Raw genomic sequence first — 15,777 nt, 5'->3', positions numbered from 1 at the left:
AATATCTTTTCCTTATTTTACTCATAATTTTCAAAATCTTTGGGTTGACTTAGTCAAAATTTTTTAAAATAAGTTGTTTCTTATTAGTCAAGTCAAGATTTAAATTTCAAAAATCCTATCTTTTCAAAATCTTTTTCAAAAATCAAATCTTTTTCTTTTTTTTATTATTTTCGAAAATTTTAAAAATTGATTTTCAAAAATCTTTTTCTTAATTTTATCTTTTATTTTCGAAAATTATACTAACAATTAATGTGATTGATCCAAAAATTTCAAGTTTGTTACTTTCTTGTTAAGAAAGGTTCAATCTTTAAATTCTAGAATCATATCTTTTAGTTTCTTGTTAGTCAAGTAATCAATTTTAATTTTTAAAAACCAAATCTTTTTAGTTTCCTTTTCAAATCTTTTTCAAAACAAATCTCAATCACATCTTTTCAAACATATCTTTTTCAAATATGATCTTTTTCAAAATCAATTTCAAAAATCTTTTCTAACTTCTTATCTTTTCAAAATTAATTTTCAAATCTTTTTCAACTAACTAATTGATTTTTTGTTTGTTTCTTATCTTTTTCAAAACCACCTAACTACTTTTCTATCTCTAATTTTTGAAAATCACTAACCATTTTTCAAAAATAATTTTCGAAAACTCCTCTCTCACATCTCCTTCTATTTATTTATTCATTTACTAACACTTCTCTTCATCTAAAAATTCGAACCCTCTTTTCTCATTTGTGTTCGAATTTTTCTCCTCCTTCTTCTATTCTTTTCTTCTTCTACTCACATAAAGGAATCTCTATACTGTGACATAGAGGATTCTATACTTTCTTCGTTTTCTTCTCTCTCATATGAGCAGGAACAAGGAAAAAGGCATTCTTGTTGAAGCTGATCCTGAACCTGAAAGGACCTTGAAGAGGAAGCTAAGAGCAGCTAAAGCACAACACTCTGAAGAGGACCCAACTGAAATTTTCGAACAGGAAAAAGATATGGCAGCCGAACCCAACAACAATGCAAGGAAGATGCTTGGTGAGTTTACTGCACCAAATTCCAACTTACATGGAAGAAGAATCTCAATTCCTGCCATTGGAGCAAACAACTTTGAGCTAAAGCCTCAATTAGTTTCTTTGATGCAACAGAATTGCAAGTTTCATGGACTTCCATCAGAAGATCCTTTTCATTTCTTAACTGAATTCTTGCAGATTTGTGATACTGTCAAGACCAATGGGGTTGATCCCGAAGTCTACAGGCTTATGCTTTTCCCTTTTGCTGTAAGAGACAGAGCTAGAGTATGGTTTGACTCTCAACCTAAAGATAGCCTGAACTCTTGGGATAAGCTGGTCACGGCTTTTTTAGCCAAGTTTTCTCCTCTTCAAAAGCTGAGTAAGCTTAGAGTGGATGTTCAAACCTTCAGACAGAAAGAAGGTGAATCCCTCTATGAAGCTTGGGAGAGATATAAGCAACTGACCAAAAAGTGTCCTTCTGACATGCTTTTAGAATGGACCATTCTGCAGGTGGATCTATTCACCTAAAGAAAACACCTGCCGAAGCTCAGGAACTCATTGACATGGTTGCAAATAACCAGTTCATGTACACTTCCGAAAGGAATCCTGTGAGTAATGGGATGCCTCAAAGGAAGAGAGTTGTTGAAATTGATGCTTTGAATGCCATATTGGCTCAGAACAAAATATTGACCCAACAAGTCAATATGATATCTCAGAGTCTGAATGGATTGCAAAATGCATCCAATAGTACTAAAGAAGCATCTTCTGAAGAAGAAGCTTATGATCTTGAGAACCCTGCAATGGCAGAGGTAAATTACATGGGTGAAGCCTTTGGCAACACCTATAACCCTTCCTGGAGAAATCATCCGAATTTTTCATGGAAGGATCCACAGAAGCAAGGCTTCAATAATAACAATAGTGGAAGAAACAGGTTTAGCAATAACAAGCCTTTTCCATCATCTTCTCAGCAACAGACAGAGAATTCTGAGCAGAGCCCCTCTAGCTTAGCAAACATAGTCTCTGATCTATCTAAGGCCACTTTAAGTTTCATGAATGAAACAAGGTCCTCCATTAGAAATTTGGAGGCACAAGTGGGTCAGTTGAGTAAGAAAATCATTGAAACTCCTCCTAGTACTCTCCCAAGCAATACAGAAGAGAATCCGAAAAGAGAGTGCAAGGCCATTGATATAATCAACATGGCCGAATCCAAAGAGGAAGGGGAGGACGTGAATCCCAATGAGGAAGACCTCATGGGACGTCCTCCAGACAGAAAGGAGTTCCCTATTGAGGACCTAAAGGAATCTGAGGCTCATATAGAGACCATAGAGATTCCATTAAACTTCCTTCTACCATTCATGAGCTCCGAGAACTATTCTTCCTCTGAAGAGGATGAAGATGTAACTGAAGAGCAAGTTGCTCAATATCTAGGAGCCATCAAGAAGCTGAATGCCAAGCTGTTTGGTAATGAGACTTGGGAAGATGAACCTCCCTTGCTCATTAGTGAACTAAATACATGGGTTCAGCAAACTTTACCTCAAAAGAAACAAGATCCTGGTAAATTCTTAATACCCTGTACCATAGGCACCATGACCTTTGAGAAGGCTCTGTGTGACCTGGTGTCAGGTATAAATCTTATGCCACTCTCTGTAATGGAGAAACTGAGAATCTTTGAGGTACAAGTTGCAAGAATCTCATTAGAGATGGCAGACAAATCAATAAAACAAGCTTATGGATTGGTAGAGGACGTGTTAGTGAAGGTTAAAGGCCTTTACATCCCTGCTGATTTCATAATCCTAGACACTGGAAAGGATGAGGATGAATGCATCATCCTTAGAAGACCCTTCCTAGCCACAGTAGGAGCTGTGATTGATGTTGATAGAGGAGAGCTAGTCCTTCAATTGAATGGGGACTACCTTGTGTTTAAAGCTCAAGGATATTCTTCTGCAACCATGGAGAGGAAGCATGAACAGCTTCTCTCAATGCAGAGTCAAACAGAGCCCCCACAGTCAAATCCTAAGTTTGGTGTTGGGAGGCCACAACCAAACTCTAAGTTTGGTGTTGAACCCCCACATTCAAACTCTAAGTTTGGTGTTGGGAGGTCCCAACAATTCTTTGAATACCTGTGAGGCTCCATGAGAGCTCACTGTCAAGCTATTGACATTAAAGAAGCACTTATTGGGAGGCAACCCAATTTTTATTTATCTATATTTCTATTGTTCTTTTATGTTTTATTAGGTTTATGATCATGTGGAATCACAAAATAATTGCAAAAATTAAAAATAGAATGAAAAATAGCAGAAGAAAAAGCACACCCTGGAGGAAGAGCTGTCTGGCGTTTAACACCAGAAACAAGCACCAAGTTGGCGTTAAACGCCAGAAACAAGCATCTGTCTAGCGTTAAACGCCAGAGACAGGCTACATTTGGGCGTTTAACGCCAGAAACAAGCTGCAGTCTGGCGTTAAACGCCAGGATTGCATATAGAAGGCATTTTACACGCCTAAAGGGTGCAGGGATGAGAAATCCTTGACACCTCAGGATCTGTGGACCCCACATGATCACCTCAGGATCTGTGGACCCCACAGGATCCCCACCTACCTTATCCCCCTCTCTCACACCTTTTCATAACACTCTTTCCCATCACCTCTTCACTACTCACATCCATCCTCTCTTCCCCATAAACCCCACCTACCTTCAAATTCAAAATCTCTTTCCTACCCAAACCCACCCTAAATGACCGAACCCAAACCCCTCTCCCTCCACTATATAAACTCCTTCATCCTTCTTCATTTTCACACAACATAACCCTCTCTTCTCCTCCTTGGCCGAAATACACACCCCTCTCCCTCTCTTCCATATCTTCTTCTTCTTCTTCTATTCTTTCTTCTTTTGCTCAAGGGCGAGCAACATTCTAAGTTTGGTGTGGTAAAAGCATAGCTTTTTTGTTTTTCCATAACCATTGATGGCACCTAAGGCTAGAGAAACCTCAAGAAAGAGGAAAGGGACGGCAATTACTTCCACCTCTGAGTCTTGGGAGATGGAGAGATTCATCTCAAAAGCCCATCAAGACCACTTCTATGAAGTTATGGCCAAGAAAAATGTGATCCCTGAGGTCCCTTTTAAGCTCAAAAAGGGCGAATATCCGGAGATCCGACAAGAGATTAGAATAAGAGGATGGGAAGTTCTCTCCAATCCCATTCAACAAGTCAAAATCTTAACGGTTCAAGAGTTCTATGCAAATGCATGGATAACTAGGAACCATGATCAAAGCATGAACCCAAACCCAAAGAATTGGCTTACAATGGTTCCAGGAAAATGCTTAGATTTCAGTCCGGAGAACGTAAGGTTGGCGTTCAACTTGCCTATGATGCGAGAAGATGCACGCCCCTACACTAGAAGGGCCAACTTTGATCAAATGTTGGACCAAGTCCTCATGGACATATGCGTGGAATGAGCTCAATGAAAAAGAGACTCAAAAGGCAAGCTGGTTCAATTGAGAAGACTAGACCTTAAGCCTGTGGCTAGAGGATGGTTGGAGTTCATCCAACGCTCCATCATCCCCACTAGCAACTGATCCGAAGTAACTGTGGATCGGGCCATCATGATCCATAGCATCATGATTGGAGAGGAAGTAGAAGTTCATGAAGTCATCTCTCTAGAACTCTACAAAGTAGCCGAAAAGCACTCCACGTTGACAAGGTTAGCTTTTTTTCATCTCATTTGCCATCTATGAAACTTAGCTGGAGTTGTCATAGAAGGAGACATCCTCATTGAAGAGGATAAGTCCATCACTAAGAAGAGGATGGAGCAAACAAGAGAGCCCATTCATGGATCTCAAGAGATGCATGAGGAAGCTCATCATCAAGAAATCCCTGAGATGCCTCAAGGGATGCATTTTCCTCCAAACAACTATTGGGAACGACTCAACCCTTCTCTAGAAGGATTGAGTCATAACATGAACCAATTAAGGGTGGAACACCAAGGGCACTCCATCATTCTCAATGAGATTAGAGAAGATCAAAGAGCTTTGAGGGAGGAGCAACAAAGGCAAGGAAGAGACATAGAGGAGCTCAAGAACACCATTGGTCCTTCAAGAAGAAGGCGCCACCCTCACTAAGGTGGACTCATTCCTTAACTTCCTTGTTCTTATCTCTCTGTTTTTTGATTTTATGCTTTATGTTTGTCTATGTTTTAAGTCTTTACTACATGATCATTAGTATTTAGTAACTATGTCTTAAGGCTATGAATAATTCTATGAATCCTTCACATTTCTTAAATGAAAAATGTTTTTAATACAAAAGAACAAGAAGTACATTGCTTAAACAGTGCATAATTTTGATCTTGTTGTTTATGAATGTTAAAATTGTTGGCTCTTGAAAGAATGATGAAAAAGAGAAATGTTATTGATAATCTGAAAAATCATAAAATTGATTCCTGAAGCAAGAAAAAGCAGTGAATAACGAAGCTTGCGAAAAAAATGGCGAAAATAAAAAAAAGAAAGAAAAAGAAAAAAGCAAGCAGAAAAAGCCAATAGCCCTTAAAACCAAAAGGCAAGGGTAAAAATGATCCAAGGCTTTGAGCATCAACGGATAGGAGGGGCCAAGGAAATAAAATCCAGGCCTAAGCGGCTAAATCAAATTGTCCCTAACCATGTGCTTGTGTCATAAAGGTCCAAGTGAAAAGCTTGAGACTGAGCGGTTAAAGTCGTGATCCAAAGCAAAAAGAGTGTGCTTAAGAGCTCTGGACACCTCTAACTGGGAAGTTTAGCAAAGCTGAGTCACAATCTGAAAAAGGTTCACCCAGTCATGTGTCCGTGGCATTTATGTATTCGGTGGTAATACTGGAAAACAAAGTGCTTAGGGCCACGGCCAAGACTCATAAAAGTAGCTGTGTTCAAGAATCAACAAACTTAACTAGGAGAATCAATAACACTATCTGAAATTCTAAGTTCCTATAGATGCCAATCATTCTAAACTTCAAAGGAGAAAGTGAGATGCCAAAACTGTTCAGAAGCAAAAAGCTACAAGTCCCGCTCATCTAATTAGAATTAATATTCATTGATATTTTGGAATTTATAGTATATTCTCTTCTTTTTATCCTATTTGATTTTCAGTTGCTTGGGGACAAGCAACAATTTAAGTTTGGTGTTGTGATGAGCGGATAATTTATACGCTTTTTGGCATTGTTTTTAGGTAGTTTTTAGTAGGATCTAGTTACTTTTAGGGATGTTTTTATTAGTTTTTATGAAAAATTCACATTTCTAGATTTTACTACGAGTTTGTGTATTTTTCTGTGATTTCAGGTATTTTCTGGCTGAAATTGAGGGACCTGAGCAAATATCTGATAGGAAGCTGAAAAGGACTACAGATGCTGTTGGATTCTGACCTCCCTGCACTCGAAATGATTTTTCTGGAGCTACAGAACTTCAAATGGCACAATCTTAATTGCGTTGAAAAGTAGACATCCAGGGCTTTCCATCAATATATAATAGCTCATACTTAATTCAAGTTTAGACGATGCAAACTGGCGTTCAACGCCAGTTCCATGCTGCAATCTGGAGTAAAACGCCAGAAACACGTCACAAACCAGAGTTAAATGCCAAAAACACGTTACAACTTGGCGTTTAAATCCAAGAGAAGCCTTTGCACGTGTAAAGCTCAAGCTCAGTCCAAGAACACATCAAAGTGGGCCCCAAAAGTGGATTTCTGCACTTAGACTTATTTCTGTAAACCCTAGTAACTAATTTAGTATAAATAGAACTTTTTACTATTGTATTTACATCTTTGGATCTTTGGATCTTTGGATTATCTTTTGATCCCTTGATCATGTTTTAGGGGCTGGCCTCACGGCCATGCCTAGACCTTCATCACATATGTATTTTCAATGGTGGCCCACACCATAGATTTAGGTGTGGAGCTCTACTGTACCTCGAGTATTAATGCAATTACTATTGTTCTTCTATTCAATTCATGCTTATTCTTATTCCAAGATATCCATTCGCACTCAAGAACCTGATGAATGTGATGATTATGTGACGCTCATCACCATTCTCACTTATGAACGTGTGCCTGACAACCACTCTCGTTCTACATGCAATTAAGCTTGAAGGAATATCTCTTGGATTCCTTAATCAGAATCTTTGTGGTATAAGCTAGAATTCATTGGCAGCATTCTTGAGAATCTGGAAAGTCTAAACCTTGTCTGTGGTATTTCGAGTAGGATTCAGGGATTGAATGACTGTGACGAGCTTCAAACTCGCGAGTGTTCGGTATAGTGACAGACGCAAAAGGATCACTGGATTCTATTCCAACATGATCGAGAACCGACAGATGATTAGCTGTGCGGTGACAGCGCATTTGGACCATTTTCACTGAGAGGATGGGAGGTAGCCATTGACGCCGGTGAAACCCGAACATATAGCTTGCCATGGAAAGGAGTATGAAGGTTGGATGAAGGCAGTAGGAAAGCAGAGATTCAAGAGGGATGAAGCATCTCCATACGCTTGTCTGAAATTCCCACCAATGATTTACATAAGTATCTTTATCTTTATTTTATGCTTAATTTATCTTTATATTCGAAAACCATTATAACCATTAGAATCCGCCTGATTGAGATTTACAAGATGACCATAGCTTGCTCCATACCAACAGTCTCCGTGGGATCGACCCTTACTCACGTAAGATTTATTACTTGGACGACCTAGTGCACTTGCTGGTTAGTTGTGCGAAGTTGTGAAGAAAGTGCTAAGATTATAAACGCGCATACCAAGTTGAGCGCCATTGTTAGAGATCACAATTTCGTGCACCACAGCCCACCTCCCTAAATCCAGTTGGGGATCTGTAACATTGACTCCTTATTCCATTAGTTGGCTCCCCCTTCAACTACCAAGGCAGACAAGGTTACAGAGCTCTGCCAAGTGTGTTCCCTGTAACCATCATCTTGCCACTTGTCAATGCATCCTTTCATCTGTATGCATAAATCTGTATGCTATAAATGACCTTAAATAAAAATCCTAAAATAACGTTGTATGAAAGTCTTTATTCATATTTTTATATAAATCAAATTTATTGAATTTGAATTAGATTTTTTAGCACTAAATCGAATTAAACATATTTAATTCAATTTAGTAGGTAAACATGTTAATAGTTTCGATTTACCAAGGAGGGAAATTCAAAATGTTAATCTTGGTTTTATACCCCTAATAAATTGGTACAAATAATTTCGATTCGGTCCATAATTTTTTCACTCCTAGTAAATCAAATGGAGTTAATTTGAATTACAAGTTTATAATAAATCGAATGGATTAAATTTGATTTATAGGTGGAACGTGCTATAGTAGTAAATTGACTCAAATGGGTTCAATTTAGCATATATATATTCCTATATATAGAATTTAAATTCATTTGTTTCGAATTACATTTCACCAAACTCAACCCTCACCCTCCCCCCCAAAAAAAACCTAAAACCCAAAGAAACTAAGGAGATTTATACTACAAGATTCAACTGAAAGATGACCCAAATCAAATTTATCGATTGGACGGAGTTACCCATATTACTGATAGCGTTCATGAAGAGGTCAATGAATGAAACTTAATTTATTTTTTTAATAAATAAAGTCTTGTTAGTGATATTAAATTGCTTAGAATTTTATTAGACGCATTATTTAGGATAGTAATAATAGGTTTGGTTAGAATTTGTATGTTTTAAATGTTAAAAGTTTAGCAAGGTTAAAAATTTTGTCAGAATTTAATTTAATTTAATTTAATTTAGGTTTCAGGTGTTAGAATGACTAGGTAGTAGAAGATTACCAAAGATTTAATATGATCTAATTTACTTAAAGAATTTAGTTCTTAGATGTTAGATTAACTATGTTCAGTTAGAATTTAATTTAATTTAATTTAATTCTTAAATGTTAGGTTATCTATGTTAAGGTTTGTAATATCTGTTACATTAAAGTATATTTTTAATAGAATTATCTGTTTTAGGTAATTTTTGTTTTCTAAAATGTTATAATTCTTAGAGAATTTTTTCATTATCATGCAACCCCACCGATGTATCATGTCGTACCTATAGATGGCCAGCTTAGCCCATCTAGCGAGGCTCAACAACCATTGGTTTAGGTTGGATGAGCTGCTGGTCAGTGCATTTGTCGAGCGATGGCGTCTTGAGATCCATATCTTCCACATGCCATTCGAGGAGTGCACGATTACGCTACAGGATGTTGTGTAACACCCCAATTACCCTAAGCTTTACCTCTAGTCGTAAAGCATAGGTTAATCAGAGGTTACGACAGCCCTAAGACATATACATATATATAGAAGAAATAATATATTCTAGAAACCTGATGAAGGATATAGCTCAAACACAGGATTTAAAAGCGCAAAGCGAACCAACGAAGCGTCCAACTTAAAACACAAGAAACAGATATGATATAAACAAAGATAATAGTATAATAGTGTAATATCATAAGAAACTAGCCATGGCTCACGGAGTTTAAGCTGGCTAGCCAAACATACAGACAAGAGGAACTAAAGTTTAAAATGGCTTATACAAGATTTGTTCTTTCTCAAATACAGGCCTTGACGATTGGATTTTTGACGGTTTAGAATTTCTCAAATAAAATCTCGTCGAAGTATAGTTTCTAAACCAAGCAATAATCCTTTCATACAAAAAGTTGTTTGTCACTAAAACAAACCCCTAAAATTTATAAACCGAAGTATTCAAACCTCGGGTCGTTCTCCCTAGGAATTACAATAAAGTGTCTTGTTATTGGTTGTGAGTTATTTTGGGGTTTTGGATAAGAAGCATGAAAGGTAAATGTCAATGAAAATAAACTAACAACTATAAAAGGCTCTTGGCAAGATATGAGAACTAGAAGTCCTATCCTAGTTATCCTTCTCAATTGTGATGAGAATTGTTCATTGCTACCACTTAGTTAACCCTTACTAAATAAAAGAAAGTCAAGTGGATGAATTGACTTGAGCCACAAGTCCTAGCCAACTCCCAAGGAAAGACTAGCTTTAGTGCACTCCAAACCAATTAGCAATCTCTCCAATTACCAATCAACAAATGAATTAGATAACTCAAGTGTCACTAATTACTCTACCTAGGCCAAGAGGAACAAAATCTATACTATATCTAGAAGAGGCATTTCAACAAACACATAAAAGGCAATAAAAGTAAACAACATGAATTGCAAGAATTAAAGAGAGATCTAACTACAAAGGCAAGAGATCAACAATAGAAAAGCAAAGAAGAACAATTATTATGAATTACCTCTTATTGAATTGAAAGAAAATAGAAGGAACAAAAGTGGATCTACAATCAAAGTATAAGAACAACATAAAGGAAATTACAACAAAAGAATAAAGGAAGATGAATGTAACAACAAAGAATTGAAAGGTAGAAGTAGAAGAAAGCAAAGATTAAAACCTAGATCTAAGAACTAATCCTAATCCTAATCCTAATTCTAGAGAGAAGTGAGAGCTTCTCTCTCTAGAAACTAATTCTAACTACTAAACTAAACTAATGGTAACTAGATTTTTCATCCCTCTTCAATCCTTGACTTAAATAGCATTAGAAATGAGTTGGATTGGGCCCACAAGGCTCCTAAAACCGCTGGGGACGATTTCATTAAAGTGGGCCACGGACAGAATCGGCGCGCGCCCCTGAACGCGAAGCGACATATGCCAAAATTTATATCATTTCGAAGCCCCGGATGTTAGCTTTCCAACCCAATTGGAACCGCATCATTTGGACCTCTGTAGCTCAAGTTATAGTCGTTTAAGTGCGAAGAGGTCGGCTTGACAGCTTTCCGGTTCTTTCATTTCTTCATGAGTTCTCCAACTTTTCATGCTTCTTTCTTCATTCCCTTGATCCAATCTTTGCCTCCTAAATCTTAAATCACTTAACAAACATATCAAGGCATCTAATGGAATCAAGGTGAATTAGATTTAGCTATTTTAAGGCCTAAAAAGCATGTTTTCACTCTTAAGCACAATTAAAGGAGAATATACAAAACCATGCTATTTCATTGAATAAATGTGGGTAAAAGGTTATAAAATCCCCTAAAATCAATACAAGATAAACCGTCAAAATGGGGTTTGTCAACCTCCCCACACTTAAACCAAGCATGTCCTCATGCTTAAACCAAGAGAAAGCAAAGGGATCAACATTTATTCAATGAAAACTAACTAAATGCAATCTACCTATATGCAATTATCTACATGAATGCAATTGCTTGGTCAAAATAAATTAATTCCCAAGAAGCATATATAAGCACAAGGGCAAAAGGTATTAACAACCATGCCAAACCACAATTGAATTGAGCTATTAAATATTTTTACAAACTTGCATGAAAGGAGATGATCATTGGTGGAAACATGTAATTGAGCATCAAACCCTCACCGGTGGTGTTTGCACTCTATTCGCTCAAGTGTTTAGGGTCGATTCTCTCAATTCTCTCCTAATCATGCTTTCTAAGATTTGTTTTTCTTCTAACAATCAACAAATATTTCATGCATGCATACATATATCATGAGGTCTTTTCATAGGTTGTAATGGGGCTAGGGTCAAGGTAGGATGCATATTTGGTTAAGTGAGTTTGAAATTTGAATCTTTGATAAGCTTAAACTTCCCACCTAACCTATGACATCCTATACAATTAAGTTCTAATCTAACTACCCATTTTTCACATACTCATGTATCCTTTTTCATTTCACAACATATGCATTGAGTTTTATTGGACCTTGCTTTGGGGCATTTTGTCCCCTTTATATTACTTTCTTTTTCTTCATTTTCTTTCTTTTTCTATTTTTTTTTATTTTTCTTTTCCATATTATTTTTTTCTTTTTTTTTCTTTTCTTTTTTTTTCTTTTGTTTTTCTCATTTTTTTTCTTTCTTTTACAAGAGCATCAATGCATAAGGTCTATACATTTGATCAATACATGAGCATGTACCCAATTCCCAATATTTTCAATAAAAATACAAAACTATCCTTTTATTCACCCAATGTCCCAAGGTTCCCACACTTGAATGATACTCACACACACTAGCCTAAGCTAATCAAAGATCCAAATAAGGACATTTATTGTTTTTCGCTTTAAGGCTTGTACTGTGCTAAATTAAGAACAAAGTAGGTTAATCGTAGGCTCAAAATTGGCTAACAATGGAAGATAAAAGGTAAGGCTTTTTGGGTAAGTAAGCTAAATGAAATGATGGCCTCAATCATATAAATGCATGAATACACAAAATAATGGACATAAAGAATCAAACAAATCAAAGATTACAATCATAGAAAGAGAATAATGTACACAAGAAGGAAAAATAAGTGGTTATAAGATGTAACCACACCATTAGGCTCAAATCTCACTTGCTTGTGTTCTTAGCTCAAAAACATGATCCACAAGATATATAATTCAAGCAAGTTTAATGAAGAGTTTTCACTCAAATCAATTGAGGCCCTATAGATAAACCGTCAAAATGGGGTTTGTCAGGCCTCTAGGCCAAAACAAAAATACAAAAGCGAGAGACAAATACAAAATAAACCAAAAAAGACTCCAAAAGGTATCCGGATCCTCAGCTTCTGTCACCAACCAAACAACTCACCGAGGTGGGTTGTGACCTGCATCTAAAAAACAACAACAAAGTATGGGATGAGAACCGGAGGTTCTCAATATGGTAACAGTGCTCAATGATGTAAGATGTAAGGCCCCGGGACGCCGAAGGCAATCCTAGAAATTCACATCACATACGGATATATAAATAAATAAAGAACTTAAACCATGTATCGGGTTATCTAACTTAGGAAAATTCTAACGAATGCTAATAACACCGCTGTTCCCATAGCCATCGCCAACCTAACCTCCGTGCGATTCCATCGCCACCGCCTACCTAACCTCCTAAGCACCAGTCAATCACAATTAGTGTAAGCAATTAAATCACAGATAATATTCATATACAACAAGTAATTCAAGAAGCAAGTAAACATGTTATACAATTAGGCAAACTCAAGTAAACAAAGCAAGCAAGCATATAGAAGATGCACATGATGAATGTCTGCTCTATTGGCTGTGATATCACATGTCGGTTATTGTGCCAAACCCGACAGCAAATCCGGTCGACAACTCCCAGATTAGTCTCTCTATTGCGCATAAGGAGGAAAATTCCGAGGGAGAGTGCCCTACCACCTTCTCCTTTCAGAGGAAAATATTCCGAGGGAGCGTGCCCTACCACCATCCTCTGGTTGTTGCATGATTCTGTGGGTTAGTGCCCTACCACCTTGCAATCAGAGAGAAACCCATGCTCAGGAGGAAAATTTCGAGGGAGAGTGCCCTACCACCTTCCTCTGGAGGAATCAGTACGAGTGAGAAGCTCAGCTTCAAGCCTCACATCCAAATATAGGCGGGATACTACCACAGTCCCTACAGCGGATAGCAATGCATATTCTAATTATATATTCAATCTTAGAGGCCACTCTTCTAAACACTCTTCCACTCATACTCATCACAACCATCATCCAGTCACAAGTTCCTTTTCGAACTCCTTAGCTTATCAGTTTCTCAATTCACTATCAGTACTCGCCAAGTTCACTACTCTTCCTTCTCTCTCAACCAAACTCATCCCCAATACACCAGAAACCTAGACTTCCGTTTGCTAACTTTTCATAATAAACATCAACTAAAGCCCTTATCTTATTTCCCAATTCTCATACTCAAAATTTGGCCCAAAAGCCTTAAAATAGAGTTATAAAAGCTTACAAGCTTGTTGGGAAGGTGAAATAGTTGAAAACAAAGTTTAAATTTGTGAAACAAGACGTGTGCGTCCGCACAGGGGTGTGCGTCTGCACGCCCAGGAAGATTTTGAAAGTGTGCATACGCACAGGGGTGTGCGTGCGCACAAGTACTGAAATTTATAAAGTCTGTTCACTCGCACAAGCTGTGCGAGCGCCCCCAACAGACGACCTTCCTGACTTGTGCGTGCGCACAGGTCGTAATCCTTCATTGAGGTACGCGCGCACAATCTATGCTAGCACTGCTACCATAGTCCTTTTTCCTGCCTGTGTGTACGCACAGGTCTATGCGTCAGCACAGAATAGAATTTTTGCAGGGTTGTGCGTGCGCACAAGGCTGTGCATTCGCACATATCAGAAAATCCTGAAATTCGGCAACTTTGCAGAATTTCAGATTTTTAACACCAACTTTGAATGATCATAACTCCTTCTACAAAAATCCATTTTCCTCAACCTTTATATCATTTTAAAGCTCTTAAAATCATATTTAATTTTAAAACAAATTCCAATCAATTTTGGAAACCGAGGCAAAAGTTATGATCAGACAAAGTTCACCAAAAATCTATTTTTACCAAAGGCCTCAAAACTCCAATTTTTCCAAAACTCACAATTCAAAACCAAACCAACCACAACCCAAACGTTACCAAAATAGCATAAAAGCCCATACCCTTCCTTTTCCAACTCAACCATCCATAATTCCAATTACACTACTCAATACCATCAAATTCCTTGCTCATCAACATCCAAAACCTTCATAAATAATCTTTAACCAACATCAAACATCAACAACTACTTCAAATCCTCATCACCTACCCTCAATATTATCAATCATTATCCACATTCATATTACCGCACTCAACATACACACTCACCAACATCAACCATCATAACAATTTATAATTAGCACCAACAACATCAATATTCTTCATCAACCTTTATAATCATTAAGTACCAACAACATTATTAATCATTCATCAATCCTTAAATACCAACAACCTTATCAACAAACTAATCATCAATACTCATTAACACCATAATTCCCAATAATCAACCTCAACCACAATAATCCAATACAACCCACAATTATCATCATTTCATATATAATTATTCATACACCAACAACATTCAATCCTATCTTAGGGTCAACTAGTCTAAGTATCCATGAACATTACATATTACATAAAGAAAACTGAAACCATACCTTAGTCGATTCCCAAACGCACCAAACACCAAAACGAAGCCACCAAACTTGATCCAAAGCCTCAACCAACTCTAACAAACACCAAGGCTAAAACTAACAACACATATCACCAAAAACCAAAATGTAAGATACACAAAACAACTAAATACAAGGATTTAATGGAACCTTACCTTATCCAACAAGATTAGGGGTAAAATCCAACAATTACCCACTACTAGAAATCACCTAAACAACCAAAACCATAAAATCTACTCATAAAATATACATGAAAATGCGCATAATCTAGGGCTGGAAACTAGGACATGTAGAGACATATCTTACCAGATTTCCTTAGATAGAAACGTAGAGCTCGATGAGAGCTTCGCGTGGCTGCAAACGACTCGTCAATCAGAGCTCCGGATCAAAAGTTATGGCTTCAGGAAGGTGGAGGTGAAAAGAGCACTCTCTCTTCTTCCTCTCCTCTCAAAACCGCGCCTCTCCTCTCTCTTAAGGCTGGAAAATGAGCTCAAAGCTCATTAAATGAGCTTATATACGTTGGATCTTTGGCCCGGTTTGGGCCCAGTCCAACCCGTTAGCGTTTTTGGTCCGTTTGGTCCACTTTGGGCCAAAATCTTTAAGATTAGTGCCCGGTTTTCAATTCTAAAATTATGTTTGTCCTTTCAAAACAATAAATCACTTTTCAAAATATTATTTTCAAAAATACGTGGTACTGGATAGACTAAAGCTGGTACTTCCAGCTTAAGCGCCAATACAGATTTTTACAAAAACTTTTCGAAAGAAATACATTTTTCAA

At 37.3% G+C, this 15,777-nt stretch overlaps 1 non-coding gene across 1 annotated transcript; it reads right to left on the bottom strand.

Annotated features, from left to right (window-relative positions):
* Positions 1-1,376: 1,376 nt before the first annotated feature.
* On the bottom strand, positions 1,377-1,484 carry LOC112708511 (small nucleolar RNA R71). Its single transcript, XR_003156366.1, has one exon. It is a non-coding gene; the product is annotated as a small nucleolar RNA R71 (small nucleolar RNA).
* Positions 1,485-15,777: the final 14,293 nt, after the last annotated feature.

The sequence above is a fragment of the Arachis hypogaea genome, chromosome 8 (genome assembly GCF_003086295.3).
Source record: "Arachis hypogaea cultivar Tifrunner chromosome 8, arahy.Tifrunner.gnm2.J5K5, whole genome shotgun sequence".
NCBI lineage: Eukaryota > Viridiplantae > Streptophyta > Magnoliopsida > Fabales > Fabaceae > Arachis > Arachis hypogaea.
The sequence above is the reverse complement of the archived record's forward strand: the minus strand, read 5'-3'. Positions and strand labels throughout refer to the sequence as shown.